The sequence below is a fragment of the Ursus maritimus genome, unplaced genomic scaffold, assembly GCF_017311325.1.
Source record: "Ursus maritimus isolate PB19 unplaced genomic scaffold, ASM1731132v1 scaffold_33, whole genome shotgun sequence".
Lineage (NCBI taxonomy): Eukaryota > Metazoa > Chordata > Mammalia > Carnivora > Ursidae > Ursus > Ursus maritimus.
Window position 1 is genome coordinate 13,857,965 of NW_024425897.1, and position 20,969 is coordinate 13,878,933.

General features: G+C 49.9%; 1 long non-coding RNA gene across 1 annotated transcript; it reads left to right on the forward strand.

The window, feature by feature from the left end:
• Window positions 1–2,429: 2,429 nt before the first annotated feature.
• LOC121099982 lies at window positions 2,430–8,189 on the forward strand. The gene is made up of 3 exons (XR_005831705.1): window positions 2,430–3,303; window positions 7,231–7,305; window positions 8,102–8,189. It is a non-coding gene; the product is annotated as an uncharacterized LOC121099982 (long non-coding RNA).
• The last annotated feature ends 12,780 nt before the right edge of the window (window positions 8,190–20,969 follow it).

Below are 20,969 nucleotides of genomic sequence, written 5' to 3' on the forward strand. Positions count from 1 at the left end.
TCCTCTTGGCCAGGCTGAGTTCTCTTCTTTTGCAAAAGTTTTTCCCATAAGAGTCCTTGCCCTCATCCCATTTGACTCATATGCCCTGATTCTGGCATTCAAGGCCATGGACACCTCAAGCTCCAACCTCTCCCCAGCCACACTATCTGCCGTCTCCAGGGCACACCTGGAACTCTCTCCCACATCTATGCTTTTGCACAAGTTCTTTTCTCCTTGGACGCCTACCCCTGTTAACCTGTCCTGAAGGTCCTCCTGGGTCTCCTTCTGACCCCTTCTATTGCCAACGGCCACCGGAGCCTTCACGAGCCAGCATTCCCTACCTCCCTGGAGCAGGACCGCAGCACCAGGAAGCCCCAGACTGAGGGTTAAAAATACAGATTCGTGGCTCCGCACTCAGAGGGTTTGATTTTGTAGATCCCGAGTAAGCCCCAAATATACAAGCTCTTTGCATCAAGGGGCAAAGAACTGCGTATTGTTCTCTGTATACGAGTGTTTGTGAAAGATGTGGAAGGACGTGCTCTAAGCTGTCAACATCAGTTACCTGGGGTGGGAAGGTACGTACAAACAAAACAACAGCAGGGTTGGGGAAAGAAAAGAAACCTCAAAAATAACTATGTGAGGTGATGGATGTTAGCTAAAATATTGTGGTGATCATTTTGCAACATATACATACACCAAATCATGTTGTGCGCCTTCAACGAATACAATGTTTTGTGTCAGTTACAGTGCTACAAAACTGGGGGTGGGGATTAGATTGTAGTGATAATTGCACAACTTTGTTGCAATATCCTAAGACCATTAAACTGATACTTTATTTTATTTATTTTTTTTTAAAGATTTTATTTATTTATTTGACAGAGATAGAGACAGCCAGCGAGAGAGGGAACACAAGCAGGGGGAGTGGGAGAGGAAGAAGCAGGCTCATAGCGGAGGAGCCTGATGTGGGGCTCGATCCCGGAACGCCGGGATCACGCCCTGAGCCGAAGGCAGACGCTTAACCGCTGTGCCACCCAGGCGCCCCTAAACTGATACTTTAAATGGGTGAGTTATATGGTGAAGGAAGGAAGGGAGGGAAAGGAGAAAGAAAGTGGGACCCCTGAGTGGCTGAGTCAGTTAAGTGTCTGCCTCCAGCTCAGGTCATGATCCCGGGGTCCTGGGATCAAGCCCACATCAGACTCCCTGCTCAGTGGGAAGCCTGCTTCTCCCTCTCCGTCTGCCACTTGCCCTGCTTGTGCTCTCTCACTTCTGCACGCTCTCTCTCAAATATTTAATAATAATTTTATTTATTTATTTGACAACACCAGAGGGGGAAAGAATCAGAGGGAGAAGGAGACTCCCCGCTGAGCAGAGAGCCCGATGTGGGGCTCCATCCCAGGACCCTGGGACCATGCCCTGAGCTGAAGGCAGATACTTAACCGACTCAGCCACTCAGGTGCCCCAATAAGTCTTTTTAAAAATTTTAAAAAGAAAGAAAAGGAGTGTCCGAAAGACACTGCATGTTAGTGAAAGGATTTGGTGTGTGTGTGTCAGGATAAACCACAGTGAGCCGTATGGAAAGATGGTCTCCAGAGAAATAATCTGTAGTTATCTCGAAATAGTGGGATTTCAGGTAATTTTCATGTTCATGCTTATTATTTTCTAAATAATTTGACTACTTTAACATGAATACTTAAATTTTTATGTCAAAAAAAGTTTTTTTTTTAAAGTAACCTCTACACCCAACATGGGGCTCGAACCATGACACCCCAGGTCCAGAGCCGCATGCTCTGCAGACTGAGCCAGCCAGGCGCCCTAAGATAAAGTTATTTTTATTTGAGTGGTGACTCCTCCCTGCCCCGCCCCCCCCCCCCAAGAACCAGGCTCCTCCAGGCTATGTTGGCGCTCACAACTCTGTTCCCCATCTCAGGTGTTCCTCTCTGGACCCCTACCTGGTGGTGAAACCCACGGTATGTCTATTCCTGGGCACACAGAGTTCATAAATGCTGATCCTACACTCCTGGAGTCTATACACACAGCACATGCCCAGGAAATACTTGTGGGATGGAGCCAATCCACGCTTTCTGAACCTGTTTCTTCTGAAGGTGTCCTGTCAGTACAATTAGACTGTAAACTCCGTGAGAGCAGGAGAACCCTGCCTTTTTATTTCCCTAACCCCTGCCCAGTTCTGATATGGGCACATAGTGACCCTCAAGGGTAGAACAAAGACAAGAGACAGAAAAACACAGGTGGGGGGCACCTGGGTAGCGCAGTCGTTAAAGCGTCTGCCTTCTGCTCAGGGCGTGATCCTGGCGATCTGGGATCGAGTCCCACATCAGGCTCTTCCGCTATGAGCCTGCTTCTTCCTCTCCCACTCCCCCTGCTGTGTTCCCTCTCTCGCTGGCTGTCTCTCTGGCACATAAATAAATAAAATCTTTAAAAAAAAAAAAAAAGAAAAAAAGAAAAAAAAAAAGAAAAACACAGGTGGAAGAGAGGGACCTGCGCCCCCGCAGTGCCTTCCTCCGCCTTGATGTCATCCTCCGCGTTGACAGCAGAGGGCGCTCTACTTCCACGCAGCAAAAGTTTCCGTCACTGCCGCCTCCTTAAAAACTCCCCGCCGCAGCGTGAAAAAGTTTCCTATTCCAAGGCCCCGCCCTCATTGTTCCTGAATCAGACTCTGGCAGAAATTGACAGAGAATCTCTTCTTTGACCAAGACCGTGGGCAATTTTCTCAGGATAAGGCAAGTTGCAGAAACTCTGTCTCACACAGCTCCGTGGGTGTCTCCGTTGTGGCTTCTGCCCTCCGTGCGTTTAGAAGCAAAAGAGAGACTTCCCAGAGAGACTTCCTATAATGCACGGACCAGGAATCGAAGTGAAGCAGTGAGTTAGCCGGAGTCCACGCGTCAGCCCCAGAGCTAGGCAGTGCTGCTGCCCAGACACCAAACTTGCCAGCTCTGCTGCGTACTAGCCCCGTGGCTAACCGAGTCCCAGAAGCATATCGAGCCTCCCTTCCCTCATCTGCAAAGTCGGGTAATGTGGGCCTCACGGGGTGGTTGTGATAATGCAACGAGAGAAACCGCGGTTGAGTCTCTGCAGCCAGCGGGCATCGATGGAATGTTAGTTTTCAGCCTGATAAAAATAGCTACTGTTTTGAGCACATACTACACGCCCAGCCTCTGGACTTCACCCCCCCTCCCCCCGAAAACAGGGCCCTTGCGAGCATACGAAGGGACAAGAGGGATATCGAGCTGAACCGGGCGGGGGTCCTCAGGACCTGGCACGGAGTCACATCCATTCACATGCCTCCGTGGGCCTCGAGATTCACAGGTAATTGACAATCCAAAACAAACCGGCAAACAAGAACCAGGTGATCGTGTTTCTGATGGATGGATAGATACAAAGGAGCCTGGGAACGTTGGTTGTTTCAGGGGAGGGAAACCCAAAGACCGGAGGACGGACGGAGTGGGATGAAGGCTTGTCTTTTGTGCTGCTTCATTTTTACAGGGTCCTGGCAGGATACAGCCGGCACGCTCAGATGAGATGATGTGGGGAGGCTTTCCGTAAAGGGGCTCTGTAGCAAAGTGGGAGCAGGTGTAGGAAAACCCAAGGGCTGGAGTATCCGGGATGGGGGCTGGGGCCCGCACAGGTGAGGGTGGGAATGGCCTCCAGGGCTTTGGAAAAGGGCTGTCCTGAGGGGCCAGAACCACGTGACTCCAAGCCAGGAGGTGGGAGGGAGTAATTACCTCCATCTCCAGCGCACTGACCTGCCCCGCAATTTCCGGCTGGTCTTTCCACTTGCCAAAGGTAACCATCGGACACAGAGAGACTCCCGGGGCACCGGGCAGAGTGCAGACCAGACCACCACACAACGGAGGTTACCGTGATACTGATGAGCTAAGAAAGATGTATTTGGACTTCGTCCCTGGATCTTGGCACCGAGCCCCTAAACCCGTGTAAACTGGAGTGACAGGGGCGGTAGGAGCATGTTTTGTTACACTATTTGACCTTAGTCCCCGTTCTAGATTTAAGACCTTCCAAGATCCTGGGAATCTCAAGAGGATAAAACTGTCTTTTTGTATGTTAATGAGATGACTGACGGCTGGTGGGCGGGGGCGCTGTGGGGGCTCAAAACCGGAGAGACCAGAACCCTAATAGAGAATTAGAAATTTCAGCCCCTCCCACCCACCCCTGACCTCTAAGGACGGGGGAGGGGCTGCCGACGGAGTTAATCGTCAACGGCCAGTGATTTGATCAACCATAGCTGTATAACGAAGCCTCCGTCAAAATCCTCAATGAGAGAGTTGGGAAAGCTTGCAGGTCGGTGAGCATGTCCTGTGCTGGGAAGGTGGCGCACCCCCTCCCCAACTCCACCGGGACAGAAGCTCCTGTGCTGCGGACCCTTTCAAATCCCGCGCTAGGTACCTCTTCCTCTGGCTGGTATTTGTACCCTTTATCATGTCCTTTCTAATAAGCCAATAATAGTCAAGTGTGTCCCTGAGTCCTGTGAGCCATTATAACAGATGATCGAAACTGAGGATGGGGTCATGCATGGGAGCTTCTGATGTGATGCCAAGTCGGACAGAAGTGTGGGTACCCTGGGAGCCCAATACCTGTGACCAGCATCTGAGATGGAGGCAGTCTTGAGGGACTAAGCCCTTAACCTGTGGGGTCTGCACTAAGCCTGGGTAGTGAGTGTCAGAACTGAATTAAAAGCTGAGGCTCTTAGAGTCTTTTTTTTTTTTTTAAGATTTATTTATTTATTTGAGAGAGAGCGAGCAAGAGAGTGTGAGAGATGACCAAACTCCCCAACGCGTGGCTTGGTCCTGGGACTCTGAGATGAGGACCTGATCCGAAATCAAGAGTGGGATGCTTACCTGATCCAGGCACCCCAGACTCCTAGAGGTTTATAGGGTATTTCTACCTACCGTTCATGGACCAAAATGGCCATGGCCAGTCACATGGCCATGCCTAGTTGCAAGAGAAGCAGGGAAATATCTTTATTCGAGGATCGGGATTCTGTTACTAAGGAAAAATGGGAAGAATGTCTATTAGATGTATAACTAGCTAGAAATGATAATAGCCGTCCAGTCATTCAGCACTTACTGTATGCCAGACACAGTGGAAGCGCTTAGTAAGTGTGGCCCTGGTCAAACAAGATTGACATCTGCCCCTTCTGTAGCCGGGGAGAGACACACACACACACACACACACACACTTGAGCCATTTGGGCATGGCCCTTTCACTGTGAGCTGCTCATATGAGAAGTCTTTGTAATGTGACCCCAAGCAGGGAGGGGTAATGTTCCCTTAGCATAATAAGGTCAGGGTTACTGGTTCTCACGAAATTCAATCAAAACGCGGTGACTTGGAGAAATATTAATTTTCCATGCAGATAGGAGGGAATGTTTTCAGAAGGAAATTAATCTTGGTGGTTGGAGATATGTTTGATTTTACATACACTGAGACGAGACCAGCCACTGTCTGGCATGGAAACCCCCACTGTTCCAGCCAACCCCGTCCTCCCCGCTCCTGCCCCCAGAGGAGTCAACAAATGGTGAGACCAAAGTCCCTCTGTTCCCCTCTGCGAGTCAGCAGAAACTCCGGAGAAGAAAGGCTTTTGATAGTCAGCAGACTCCGGGAACTGTGTACTTAGCAATTTACAAAAAGGGGCTTCGGTAGGGACTCTGACATTTTTACAGAGATGGGTGATGGCTGGAGCGGCAGGAGGAAGGGAGGGCGTGAGTGGTGCAAAGGTAGGAGAGAGAAGTAGGCGGTGCGGAGAGGAAGGGAAGATCAGAGGGCTGCCATTTTGCACAACTCCAGGGTCACGCCCACCTACAGAGAAGAGAGGCCAGCCCAGTTTCTAAAGGCCGGTAGCAAGGAGATAACCCTGGACCGTCTGGGGGAGCTGGTGGAGGAAGGAGCTTGGAGAGGCTTGCAGCAGCCCCTATCCTCTGGGAAGTGGAAGCTATCCCAAGACTGGAGACATGGTTTGGGGTTCCTGAGGATCAGCGATGCAGGCAAAACTCGCAGAGGCTGGATCCCGGGTCTGGAGCAGCTGGTCTGAACCAAGACGCCTGCACCAAAGCTTGGCACAGAAATAGTGGTCTTACCAGCCTTGGTGGGGGGTCCACAGGCTTGGACCCAGGGCATATCAGCGTAACCAGTGTAGACGAAAGGCCAGAAGGCCCCCCTCAAACATGTTTGCCTGTAGAGGAGTCCCATGACCTTTGTACAAGACTAAAAATAGGAAGCCGAGTTATGACCGAGCGTGAATTCCACCTTGCCTGAACACGCGGAAGCCTTGGCTCAGGAATAATTGGATTTCAGATCAATAAAGTGCAGTTCCCTAGCAGCTGTGGTGGAAATTCATACCCCCCAAACTGCAAGGAAATGGGGGTGTTATTTTAGGCAGATGGCCAGACACTTCTGCAATGAGTCGGCGAAACTCAAGGAGAGAGACATAACCTTTCACAAGACTGCCCTCACCTCAGACACCAGTTGCAAGTTTAAGGGTGGTCCCCAGGCCACCCTCACTTTGCCCTTTTTATATTTTGGGAACAAGTAGGGGAATGGAAAAAAAGAACAGGTCAAGACCCATCAAAAGTGTAGTTCTTGAAATAAGGGAAACAAAGTGAAAGCTATAAAGAAGGGGTAATTTTTTAACCTTGATTAAAATTCTCCCATCTTCTCCCCAGAAACCTTATTCACCCACAGCCTTCCCCAGGGCAGCTAAGGACAACTCTGTGGCATCATTAGGAGCCCAGATTCTCTCCATCTTCCTTCTCAGCAGTCCATAGCATCAGCTTCACTGAGTCGTGACTCCCCTCATGGTCACAAAGTGGCTGCCACCACTCACTGAGACATCTTGCCCTCCTGGAGGAAGAAGCAAAGGGAGGAACTGCTTACACCCATTAGTCCAGCCAGCTCTGAAGGGGGAACATTTCATGTAGAGAATTTTAATGTAATGATAAATCGAGCTAAAAGTTAGTTTTTTCAAAATGCAATAGCAGTTCTCACCAATGTCAGGTATAACATAATCTCCCCCCTACACTCCCCAGTTGATTTAAATTCTAAAAGAATTGCTGTACTGTTGGGTTTCAGTAATATAAATGATTATATAATAGGCATATAATATAAATTAAAATAGAACACAATAATATAAATGTAAAACTAGCACTTTTTAATAACTTACCTTTGGGTTTTTGGTTTTGGTTTTGTTTATGTTTTAATAAACATTGTCATCTACTTGTAGGGAAGTTAATTCGGAGAATTCCCAGTGATACGGCTGGTCCCTGGCACAGCTGGTCTCAGCCATCTGGTTTCAAGAGTAAGTTTTTAACGGTATAAAATCACTGGGGATGGTCATGACTCCAGCCCCTATGGCACTGTATAGTCCTCTTTTAAACAGTAGATTAAACAACAACAAGAACAACAACAACAACGATACTACAGCGATTATAACGATGAAGAAATAGAACTTAGCCTACCTCTAACTCGGTCATTTTATAAGGCCACTTGGAATTTTTATTTGTGTTTAAAATTGAAAACTGTGAAACACAGTGTGAACGGCAAGATGTAATACTTTTGTTTGGTTACTGCTAATTTTAGTTCACACATGATATTTTTACTGAATTCACTAATACGTTTAAAATTGAAATGCATTCCTACTTCCTGGTAATTGTTTTAAAATGAAAGAATGGGGGAGCCCGGGTGGCTCAGTCGATTAAGCGTCTGACTTTGGCTCCGGTCATGATCTTGGGGGTCATGGGATTGAGCCCTACCTCCCCCCCCAACCGCTCCCAGCTCAGCGGGGAGTCTGCTTCTCCCTCTCCTGCCCCTCACCCTCTGGTGCTCGCTCTTTCTCTCTCTCAAATAAATAAAAATATTTAAAAAATAAAATGAAACAATGAATGGAGAAAATAATGATCTGTATTGGTTATCACATGATTAACACTGAAAAACATTTTTATCCTCTAGGGGAAGGGAGGGTTAAGAAATGATGTGTTCTGGGTCAAATACAGTCCTTCAAGTGTCTGAAGACTATTTGCACGTCACCACTGCTAGTTCTCTCTTTCTGGCTAAATGGCCCTAAAAATTTTTTTTCTTACTTCTCTTCCTACTAGAGCCTGGTGGGAATCTTTTACGATCGTGGCTTCCGGAACTGCAGGGTCTGCAGAACAGAAGGGCAGCACAAGATTTTGAACCAGGTGGGCCTGGATTCAAATCCTCCATCTGGCTGTGTGATCTGGGGCAAGTCATTTTCTTTCTGAGCCTGTTTCCATATCACTACAATTTGGTTAAAGATCTTTTTAATCTTTTGTGGTTTATGTTAGGATTAGATGAGCTAATTTATTATTATTTTTAAAAGATTTTATTTATTTATTTGAGAGAGAGAGCATGAGTGCAGGGGTGGGGGGTGGCCGGAAGGGAGAGGCAGAGGGAGAGGGAGAAGCAGGTTCCCCTGCCAAGCAAGGAGCCCGATGTGGGGCTTGATCCTAGGACCCTGGGATCATGACCTGAGCTGAAGGCAGACGCTTAATGGAGTGAGCCACCCAGGTGCCCCCAAACCGCACCTATCTGAACGGCTGAAATGGAAAAGACCGCCCCTAACCAGCACTGGCCCCCTCACGCCCTGCTGTTAGAAATGTAAAGTGGTACAACCGCTTTGGAAAATAGCTAGTAGTTCTTAAAAAGTTAAATATACAACTAACATATGATCCAGCCATTCCACTTCTCGGTATTTACTGATGACCAGTGAAAACAGCTGCCCACAAGTAACCGTGCGTCACACACAGGGACAGCAGCTCTGTCCGTAGTCGCCGAAAACTGGACGCAAACCAGATGACCATCAGCCAGTCAACGCACAAACAAAGCTTGTCCTCTCCGTGCAATCGGATGTGAGCTCGGCGACAACAGAGCGAGTGATTCGCGCCCACGCGACTACACGACTGGATCTCGGAGTAGTTATGCTGAGCGATGGAAGCCCGGCGAACCTCGGAACATACTGTCCGATTTCGCTTATAGGAAAGTCTAGAAAATGCGAAGTCATCTCCAGCGATGGAAAGCTGACTGGTGGTTCCTCGGGTCTGGAGGGAGGGCAGGCCGGGGAGGAGGGGCGGGGATTACAACGAGCACGAGGAAACTTGCCCGGGTTCTAGGTGTATCCATTATCTTGATTGCGGTTCTGGTTTCACAGGTGGATACTCACCGCCCACACTTAGCAAATTACACACCCGAAACATGTGCAGTTTATTGTAAGTCAATTATACCGCAAGAAAGCTCTTTTTCCAAGTCTATTCACCCCTTTGCATTTTTTCAAGGGATCGGGAGAAGATTGGAATTACTTCCAATTACATTTTTCCTGCCAAGTCAGTCCCCATGCAGAGACTGGGCGCGCAGAAGCTCGGCTATGTTTGGCTTACATACATTACGTATACAGCTCGGGCCGCCTCAATATACAGCAGTGATTGGGATTAATAATGCTGCATTCCAGATATCACCTGACTGGCACAGAACTTTCTATCTAGATCAGACGTTGCATACTCCACAAAGAGGCCGTTATGGGCCAGGTCGGTAAAATAAAACAAAATAAGACAAGCATCTATGATAGGTAATGGCAGAGACTATGGCAAAAAGAATTTACTTCCGGGCTGAATTCAAATTCTGAGTGCTGAACAGCAGACATTGGTTGACTGTGTTGGGCACATCTCCAGGCGTGGGGAGCAGGGACCACTGCTCTGTCACCTTGACTGGATAACTGCGTCTTAAAGAGGTCCTTGCAACGTAGTGATTCAATAGCAACAGCTGACATTTTTACAAGAGGCTTTTTATTTGGTCCTCCCTACAATTCTGTGCACTAGATAAGATTATCACGGTTTTCTAAAAGAGGAGACTGAGGTTCAGAGGTGTCCCTAAGACTAGCCCAGGGCCAGTGAAACCAAGACTCCACCTTGCTTCTTTTCAAACCCACCTGGGTTTTTTCCCCACCTGGCTACACCTACGATTGTATTAGCTTTGTTTACCCCGGTGGATTAAACCCAAGAAGATTCAGCTTTCTCTTCTTTCCTGCGTCGGTCACTTCCTGGGGCCAGCCCAGATTTGGAAGGAGAAAGACGTCAGGGGGCTCTCTGGTGGGCATTCTAGGGAAAAAAGAGTTGGAGACACAAACAGCTTCTTACAACTCCATATTTTTGTTTATAAATTCTCTTCTTAAGGAGTTCGTCTGTGTCTGAATATCTTGGGGTAATAATGCAATTAAGGTCACTTCAAGGAAACCATTGCATAAGAACTTAAACTTGCAAAATGGATTTGTTTATTCATTCCACAAATACTTTCATCTGGTATGTGACCCCTTAACAGTTAATAGGACTAACTAGATGCCAAGCAGTTTTAAGTGCTTTACAGGTATTAACAATTAGTCCTGAACAAACAACAACATAGGTGGGTTCTGTTACATCTTGGTCCATCTGAGCTGCCGTAACTGAGTGACTTAAGCAACAAAAATGTTACTTCTCACAGTTTTGAAGGCTGGAAGTCCATGATCAAGGGGCCAGGAAGGTAGGTTTCTTTTTTTAAATTTTTATTTATTTATTTGAGAGTGAGAGTGAGAGAACACAACAGGTGGGGAGGGGGAGAGCGGCAGAGGGAGGAGAAGTAGGTTCTCCGCGGAACAGGGAGCCCGACGCAGAGCTCGATCCCAGGACGCTGGGATCATGACCTACTCAAAGGCAGATGCTTAACCGGCTGAGCCACCCAGGAGTCCCAGGTGGCTACTTTCTCACCAAGTGTTCACATGTCCTTTTTGGAGAGAGAGAGTGAGCTCTCTGGTGTCTTTTTTTTTTTTTTAATTTTATTTATTTGACAGAGAGAGACAGCCAGCGAGAGAGGGAACACAAGCAAGGGGAGTGGGAGAGGAAGAAGCAGGCTCACAGCAGAAGAGCCTGACGCGGGGCTCGATCCCATAACGCCGGGATCACGCCCTGAGCCGAAGGCAGATGCTTAATGACTGCGCCACCCAGGCACCCCTCTGGTGTCTCTTCCATGAGGACACTAATCCTATTGGATCAGAGCCCCACCCTTATGACGTCATTTAAACTTCTTTACTTCTGTAAAGGTTCCCTGTCTGCAAATACCGTTCATTGGGGATTAGGTCTTCAACATGTGAATTTGTGGATTTCAATGAGGGGCGAGGAGGGGCTACATCCAGTCCTTAGCAGTTATCATCCCCATTTTACAGATGAGGATAATAAAGGGCTAGGTACATACAGTATATGTAAATGAATGCTACTCCTACTCTCCTGAGCTTACAGTCCGGTGGGAGAGACCAGTATTAAATTACAAAATGAGCTCATCACTATGGAGGAAAAGCAGAGAGAGTTACATGAGGGTACAGCAGTGGCACCTTGTCTAGACCGAGGAGTTGGACTTTCCTGAGGAAGTGCTGGGTGGGCCTCTTTGTGGCATGGAAAGCGGTGTGAAACAAGGCACATTCTAGAAATTAAAGAAGTGTGGACAGGATGAAGAAAGCCACAAAAGGTGCAGAGGCTGGAGAGATGAGCTGGGGCTAGACTCCACGAGGAGGGGAGGGGGTTTAGACTCGGTCCTTAAACCAATGGGGAGCCACTGACGGCTTTAGGAGAAAGAGAAACATCGTGGGACTCATTTTTTTTGGAGAATAATCTGAGTGGGATGAGGGTGAAGTGGTGGATGGGATGACCTCTTCTCTAGGCTCCTTTATTTATTTTTAAAGATTTTATTTATTCACGAGAGACAGAGAGAGAGAGGCAGAGGGGGCGGGAGAGGCAGGCTCCCCATGGAGCAGGGAGCCCGGCGGGGAACTCGATCCCAAGGCCCTGGGATCACAACCTGAGCCGAAGGCAGATGCCTGACCAACTGAGCCACCGAGGTGCCCTCTAGGGCTCCTTTAGATGGACACCCTTCCCCCCAGTTTACCCCTCTCTCTTCTGCTCCCCACCCCCGGACATAAACATCTTGCCTCAATTTACACAGAACTTTTCAGGAGGACATCAGTTTTTATTTTATTTTATTTATTTATTTATTTATTTTTTTGGGGGGGGACATCAGTTTTTAAAAAGTCAGGACAGTCACATAAAGGGAATGAGGAAAAGCCTGGCATATTTGAGTGCCTACTATGTGCCACCTCATTCATTCAGAGGAGCCCCCATGAGGCGTGGATCAGAAACAAAGCCAAGAGTTCACCGAGTCCATTTCCCCTTCCCAGGCACCGACTAGACCACATTCCCAAGCGCCCTTGCATCGAGGGAGGGCCACGTGCCTTGTGCAGCCAATGGAGTGTGGGCAGGAGGGTCGTACCCTCCCCCACGCCTGGTCACGAAGCTTCCCGTCCAGTCTTTCAGTTCTCCCTCCGGTCCACCTGGAAGGGAACAGGGGAGTTTAAGAAGGGGAGCCTTAGGATGGAAAGGAACCTGATCCCAGAGTCTACGGTTGGCAGAAGGCTGTCCACCTACCCAGGCACATCCGTATCAGACTTAGCACGAGAGAGAAATAAGCCTTTGTGGGTTCGGCCAGGGAGCTCCCGCAGTGGCTTGTTCTGGCAGCGAGGCGCTCCTGATTGCTATGAGGTGTCTGATTGTGTTCTCGTTGCGTGGATGAGGAAACAGAGGTCCAGGGAAGCGAATTAAGTGAATTCAGGTCACGCTCCTCGGAAAGAGTACAGCAAGAATTTGAATCAAGCTCTGCCTGACACTTGACCTTGCTCTCATTTACTTGTTCCTTTCTCTTTTCAAACAACTGCTTAGAAACTGCATGAAGAATGCACGCAGTGTTTTGTGCGATTGCAGCCTAATTCACTTATGAGGTCTCCATGAGTGAGGGGTGTTGCCATCCCCCCCACCTGTCCTAGGTAAGCCTTCAGTGAATATGCTTCCAGCTAAACCTTTAGCATAGTCCTTGATTGCTCCTTTAGGATAAATTATTAGTGATGGAATTTCTAGGTCATAGTGTGTGTGTGTGTGTGTGTGTGTCTGTGCACACACTTTGGAAAGCCGAATTTGGTAGCCAGATAAGGGCCACGCCCTTTATTCTGCCCTCTGCTGGCTCCCAAGTGGGTGGCTGATGATTGGATGGTGCCTTGAGATTTCTCTGGGTTCTGTGACCTCAATGTAAGGCATCAAGAAAGCCGGGTCCAGGGGCGCCTGGGTGGCTCAGTCGGTTAAGCATCTGCCTTCGGCTTGGGTCATGATCCCAGGGTCCTGGGATCGAGCCCCACGTCAGGCTCTCTGCTCAATGGGGAGCCTGCTTCTCCCTCTCCCTTTGCTGCTCCCCCTCCTCGTGCTTTCTCACTCTCTCTGTCAAATAAATAAATAAAATCTTTTAAAGAAAGAAAGCAAGCCAGCCAGCCAGGTCCAGAGCTGCTGGCTGCATATGAGTCTGTCAAACCGAGCAAGGAAGAAGCCTGCTAGGTAAGCAAGCCCAGCCGACCAGGGTTTCTGCTACAGGTACCAATGAACAGGTGTTCCCCTTTCCTGGACATTTGGGTTGTTTCCCATCGTCTGGTATCGCAAACACTGCAGCAAGGAAAGGGTTTTACCAAATCTTTGTTAAACTCTCCTGGGGTGCCCGGTGGGTAATGAGGATAAGGTAGAAATGAGACAGATGTGGTTTGTGCCCTTGGAGAACTTAAGATCAAGTGAGGAAGAGACAGTTGACAGTCAACGAACAAGCGAAGGATGTAAGGCCACAAAGGGAAGTGCGTGAGGCCTCGGGGGTACAGATGGGGTGCCTAGTCACAGGGTCAGTGCCAAGGGCATCGCCTTCTTCCCCATCGTTTCCACCAGCAGAAGCAGGGAGGGGTTGTATCTGATATTGACATGGATAATTTCTTAATCTCGTGTGAAATGCGATTATCTGAGGCTGAGTCTGGCTCGGGTGCGTGGCATCCAGTGAAGAAGTGAGCAAAGCAGGCTAGGGCAGGCGAGGGGCTAGATCAAGTCTAGCCTCGTCCTGGGGTCTACCGTAGCGGGGGCAAAGAGCAAGGGGCTTTGGAGTCCAAATGGCACCACAGATCTGTCCCCCACCGAGGCAAGAGGACCAGTCTTCTGTGTCTCTATATCAGCCATTGCCTGCAGGCTGCTGGGTGGGGGAACACTAGGGGGTGTCAGAACCTCCTAGGTGAGGCAGGACCCCTTAGAGGAAGGCAATTCTCTGGAGAAAGAAGCAGCGCCACTCCTGGGGGCTCGACAGTGGATGCTGGGGAAGAGGATCCGGCCAGAGTACCAGGAGCATCTCCTACAGCTGCCAAAATGCAGCTTCAAGACAAACCCCCCCAGCCTTGCCCTTCTAAACCCAATCGCCCCACCGGCTAGTGGGAAGGTTACAGAAGGCTTCTCTGCAAGTATGAATGATCTTCCCTGGAGACCTGAGGGATGGTGAGGAGTTTGCAGACCAGAGGGTGGAAGGAGAGGGAAGAAGGCTCCCAGCAAAGGGCCAGCACTTGCAAAGGCTTGGAGCTGGGAAGGAGTGTAGCTCATTTGAGGAACTGAGACACAGCGGTGAAGCGGAAGTGCGCATCACTGCGGTTGACCAGGGTAGCCGTGGGGCTGGAGGCGGGGCAGGGAGAGTGCTGGCTCTTCAACTTTATGCTCAGGGTAAGGGGGAGCCACTGGGGGTTTAGAACAAAGGAATGACAGGACCTGACTTCCATTTTCGAAGGACCCGTCTGGCTGCAGTGAGAACAGACCCCTGGGGGCCAAGGGCAGAAGTGTGGACCCTAGTGAGGAGGTCAGTGGTCTGGTTCAGGCAAGAAGTATTGGTGTCGGGGGGCACCTGGGGAGCGCAGTCGGTTAAGCGTCCGACCCTTGATTTCAGTTCAGATCATGATCTCAGGGTTGTGAGATTGGACTCTGCACTGGGCCTGGAGTCTGCTTAAGATTCTCTCTCTCCCTCTCCCTCTGCCCTAGCCCTCACTCTCTAATAAATAAATTAATTAATTTAGAAATGTAATGGTGTCCACACAAAAACCACACAAATGTTCATTGTAGCATTGTTCATAATGGTCCCAAACTGGAAATAACACACATGTCCATCCATTGGTGAATGGATAAAGGAAATGTGTTCTAACCATACGATGGAATATTTGGCCATTGAAAACAATGAAGTACTGGGGCGCCTGGGCAGCTCAGTTGGTTAAGCATCTGCCTTCGGTTCAGGTCATGATCTCAGGGTCCTGGGATCGAGTCCCGTGTGGGTCTCCCTGCTCAGTGGGGAGTCTGCTTCTCCCCCTGCCTCTGCCCCTCCCCGCACTCAAGCACACGAGCACGTGCTCTCTCTCTCAAACAAATAAATAAAATCTTAAAAAAAAGAAAACAATGAGGTACTGATACATGGTAAGACGTGAATGAACCTTGAAAACATTATACTGAGAGAAGCAAGACATGAAAAGACCATGTATGGCGTGACTCCATTTATATGAAATATCCAGAATAGGCAAATCCTAGAGGCAGAATTTAGATGAGAGGTTAACCAGGGCTGGGAGTAGGAAATGGTGTGGGGGGGTGACTGCTAATGGATAAGGGGTTCTTTTTGGGGGTGATGAAAATAATTTGAAAATTGAAGTGTGGTAATATGGCACAAGTTGATGACTATACTGAAATCCACTGAATTTTACACTTTAAAAAGGTGAATTTTTTAAAAAGACTTCATTTATTTGAGAAAAAGAAAGCACAAGCAGTGGTAACAGCAGAGGCAGAGGGAGAGGGAGAGGGAGAAGCAGATTCCCCACTGAGCAGGGAGCCTAATGCGGGGCTCGATCCCAGGACCCTGGGATCATGACCTGAGCGAAAGGCAGATGCTTAACCGACCAAGCCACCCAGGCAGTCCTGGGATGTATTTTGAAGATGGGTCACTTCAGGGGACAGATTGGGGCAGAGAGTGGCTCTGTAGGAGTCCCTGCTTCCCTCAAACGTAGTCCTGGGAGGAAAGAAGCCGCCAGCAGGGACTGGCCGGCTCCCCAGGCTGAGCTGCTCCGAGAGAGGAGACCATGCAGTACAGGGATTCAGAAAGTCTGATGGTGAAGCCTCCACTCCATGGCTTCTTGGCTGCCTGTCCTTCTGCAATTAGCTTGCCCTCCTGGGCCCCTGGATGGACTGGGGAGGTGAGTCTATAAGGCTCTGAGCTGCCTTCCCAGAGTTTCTCAGCTCATTGTAATCTGAGTGTATGGTCACAAGTTCCACGCTCCACTGACAACCGCCAGAGTCCACCAGCCGCCCTCTCCGCGTGGCTTCGAGTCCCCAGGTAAACTCCCAGCCCCACCCGGCCAAGCCCAGCTCTTAAACAACAGGGCCCTGCCTTAGAAGAGCATTCTCCTCTGAGACCTCACCTCCGAGCCTCTGCTTCTCGAGCCCAACCTTGTCCCCAGTTCACCTCCCAGATCATTCCAGCCTCTCGTCTCCACTAAGTTCAAAATCTGCTCCTGCCACATCCTAGCTCTGACCTTGGGCAAGCGACAGGCTCCCTGAGCCTCAGTGTCTTCATCTGTATAATGAAGATTCAGTGAGATCTTATGGCGCATAAAGTGTTCAACCCAGGACCTGACGCATAGTAATGCCCAATAATTGTTAAGTATGGTCTTTAAATTTCCAAAGCCATTTTGTTATGTAATATATATACCATATACCCTACTGGGTACTAGGCCCTGTTGTGGATGCTGGGGGTATGGTGGGGACTAAAACAGACCCAGGTGCTGCTTTTGTACCTTATATATATAGAGAGAGAGACCTGACACACAAAAAAGCTGACTCTTTTCATCTCTCGGATGGTAATACGCATTCTGGAAAATAAGCAGGAAAGAGGTAAGGGAGCACAGAGTGGGTATAATTTTGAACAGTGCAACTATAAAAGCTTCATTGAGAAGGTAACTTCTGAGCAAAACCCTGAAATATGTTATAAAACTTAATCACAAAATACACATTGTCTGTGAACCCACTCCCTGTGAGCTAGAATATGACCATTCCTGAAGCTATGTTTTTTTGTTTTATCATTGTTATTGTTTTTTAAGATTTTATTTATTTATTTGACAGAGAGAGAGAGCACAAGCAGGGGGAGAGGCAGAGGGACAGGGAGAAGCAGGCTCCCTGCTGAGCAGGGAACCCTGATGTACGGCTCCATCCCGGGACCCTGGGATCATGACCTGAGTCGAAAGCAGATGCTTAACCGACTGAGCCACCCAGGTGCCCCTCTCATGACTTCTGAAGCCCTTTGCAGCTCAGTTAGAAAACCCTTAATCAGGAGGTCAATATGTGGCTTGACCACGAGCTCTATGTGTGGCTTTTTTTTTCTTTTCAAAGATTTTATTAGAGAGAGAGAGCGCGAGCAGAAGCAGGGGAGCAGCAGGCAGGGAGGGAGAGGGAGAAGCAGACTCCCTGCTGAGCAGGGAGTCCAACATGGGGCTCGATCCTGGGGTCCTGGGATCACGACCTGAGCCGAAGGCAGATGCTTAACCAACTGAGCTGCCCAGGCGCACCCCTCTATGTGTGGCTTGAGCAAATCATTGGCCTGCTCAGTGCCTCAGTTTCTCCATTCTGAAAATGAAAGACAGGAGGCTCTTCAAGAGCCCTTCCAGCTTACACTGTGAGCTGGACGGCAGGAGTGTGTGTGTGTAGCTTCCCAGCATCTGAACCTCCCACCTGTGTTTGGGGGCGGCTCCACCTTCTGGATCAAATATCAGATTTTGTATGGAACGAAAGTATCAAATATTCCTTCTCACCAAGCTGGATCATTTGGCTGGAACCTCTGGAAGGACACGAGGAGAGATGATCTGGACTTCATCCGGCCTCCAGCGGTCTGGGTGTCTGCCAATTTTCTGCTTCTATTTCTCTCACTGCTTCTCTAAGCTTCCAGATGTCCTTCCAGCAAATTCCTATCTGCCTAAGTTACCTAGAATTGGGTTCTGTTGTTGGCAGCTGAGGAGCTCAGACCTTCAAGTGGTCCTGTGTCTTTTTTTTAACTATGTGTCTTTCTTCAAGTGTGGCATACCTTTTGGATGTTTGTATCTTCTGTCTTCTCTCCCCAGATAGCGGGGCATCTGGAGGACCAAACAGTGCAAAACTCAGAACAGCTGGTCTGTAGACATGGGATCTTTTCCAAGATTGTGGAGCATCTTCTAGTTCAGAGGACCAAATTGTCATCCGGATACAGCCAGCAAGTAGAAATGTTTTGTTTGTAAATTTCACATAAAAGTTTCAGATTTCCAGATTTTCTTTGAAAAATCAGACCTGGCCACACTGACCCATAGTCCCACACGGTCACATTTTGTTGGAGATGAGTAGCACCTATTGGCTTTAGATGGGGTGTGACTTCTCCAGTTACCCACAGTCCCCACCCCTCCCTGTCGTCTTACGCCTGGACCGCTTCACTCTTGTAAATGATCTATTGGGTCCAGGAGGCACTTGAGTTTGCACCCCTTGTTTAGGTGAGTAGAATGTTGTGGCTCGTGCCTTGTTTTCCTTGAGCATGCCTCTTGAGGCCACAACTGGGGATACGACGTGGCAGGCTGAGATGAGCCCAGACTCCAGCATCAGTTACTAGCTGTGTAACCCTGGAAAGGTCCCTTCACCTCTCGGACCCTCAGTCTCCTCAACTCTGAAACAGAAATTGTGCACAACAGTGTAAAAAAGATGAGGCTGATCAAACATGACACAGAGTAGGTGTTCATGAAAAGTTTATGGAAGAGTTAGCGGATTCTGAGATCTTATGTTCGAAAGGGCCCAGCAGACGGCTTGGCTTATAGTGGGTGCTCAGGAAATGTGCCTTCTCTTCCCCCAGCTTCTCGGTGGCTGGGTTCCTGGGTAGGGATGTTTTGGCTGAGCCAGGGCAGAGCAATCAGGCCACAGTACCCTTCAGAGGGGCCCCATGGGCTAGAAATAGACTGGTTCCCAAATAGGTATGGAACATGAGGTGGGAGGGGGTGGGCATGACACCTCCTGGAATATGGCCAGGAATATGCCCCCCCCCCAGTCTGCATGGGATCCACGGGCTTCATGGAAAAGAACTGACACATGTCCAGGTGTCTGAACCTGGGATTCAGATAGGCTCAGACCAGCCCAGCAGCACTGGCAGGTGGAAAGGTGCTTGAGAGAGAAAATCGCAGGAGGAAAACACCAGGCAGAGAGGGCCTGACGGAGGGCTGGGCTGTGAGATGGGCGGGAACAGCTGTTCAAGGAACAGTCTGCCGCTCGGTTTGCCCTTCTTCATATCCACATAGCCCTTGTTTGCTCTGGGATGAGAAGGCTGTGGGGCGAAGGCAAAGAGGGCCCAAACAGTTCTGCCAAGGGATCCCCCTCTCCGAAGGAACTCAGCAGGAGACACGGCAGGGGACTGGCCGGAGAGAGGGGTGAGCAGGTAGGCAGGCCCTGAAGGGAGATCGGCAGTGGGTGAGTGCCTGAGCCCCCCCCCCCACAGTGGGCAGAGAGGTCTCTGGCCAGCCAGCCCGTAGCAGCTTCCGCCACATCTGAGGCAGCTCCTGCTGTTCCGGACCTCGGAGAGAACCACAGCCCCCATCAGAACCCGGAGCATCTCTGGAATACTCGGTATTCCAAGGGGACCCACGTCCAAGTCAGGACTTCCTGCTGGCCCGGCTCTGGGGGTTGGGGTGGGGGTGCTTGGAGCACCAAGACTGCAGGTGGAGGTGTGGCTGTGACCGAGGCCTGTCATACTCACGGCTCACCCACAGCTGTTCAGCACCTGCTCTGTGCCCAGCTCCATTCCAGACGTACAGGGAGGGGCGGCCCGCGGAGCATCCAGACAGCAGGGCGATAACAAGCGAGCGCATTGTGTGGGTCAAAGTAAACTCCGTGGTGATATGCATTGCGAAGAAGAGAATGCCGTGTGCTGGAGAGGCTGGGCTGGGTGGGGCCGGGTGACCAGGGCAGACGTGGTCATTTGTGTCACCATGGGATGAGCCAGGGGCAGAAGGGTCACAGCTCTTTCCTTTTCTTGGGTGCCACTCCCAGACCTTGCCCTGTTGGGGCCCCTGTCCCACCTCAGAAGTCAGGTCCACTGAAGGCCTGCCCAGGAGGGCAGGCCAGCGCTGTAGCCCCCTCAGCAAGCCGACCCTAGGGGTCTCCCCTAAGAATGAGGCCAAGGGGGTGGCGGGGTTTGTGATGTGCTCCTCCCTGCCCAGGTTCGCCCAGAGTCCAGGGCGGGGGCGTCACCGCTGACTCATCTCAGGTGGAGCTGGGGAGCCGCCTGCTACCCCCCCCCCCAACATACATACATACTGCCCTGGCTCCAGGACTCTGGGAGAGGATCTGACCAGAGACGCTCACAGAAATAGGGGCTGTTGATCGCTGGGCCAGCAGCCCTACTCGCCCCCCCACCCCGCGCCCTCCTCAGTGGCCATGATGAAATTTAAGGTTCATTTCCACCTCTTCCTGTGGGAAAAGGGTGTGGTCTTGAGGACACGATGTCAGCATTTCTTAGGGGACTGGCTTGGGCTGGTGTTGCCGCATCTGACACACTTGCTCCAGGAGGGTGCCAGCTGCAGCCGCCCCCACTGACAATGGCCAGTCTTTGCTCCTTCTTCCTCAGGGGTGCAGCCTTCAAAATCCACTAGGTTTTTCCCTTTGCACCCCGATCTCACTCACTCAACCCAGACCCTCCCTTCCGCTTCCTGGAGGGCCACATTTCCCTGGGTGCAAAGCCTGGCCTCGCTGTTCCTTTCTTACCTGTCGGCCCTCCGACCACCCCCTTACCTTCTCTGCATTTCAGCTTCCTCCCGGGTAAAGTCGGAACAAAGAGTCTAGCCTCACAGCGTGGTTGTCATATTGTCTCCATCCAGCACATACTGCGTGGGCTGAGAGAGAGAAAGCGCTTTGAGCAGGACCGGCACATAAGACCACTCGATAAATGGTATCTGTTTTACTCTCATCAGGATTAAATATTTACCTAGTGTCTGTTCTGCTGGGCATTGGGGATTCCGTGCTGAGGAAACAGACACCTTACAGAGTAGACGAA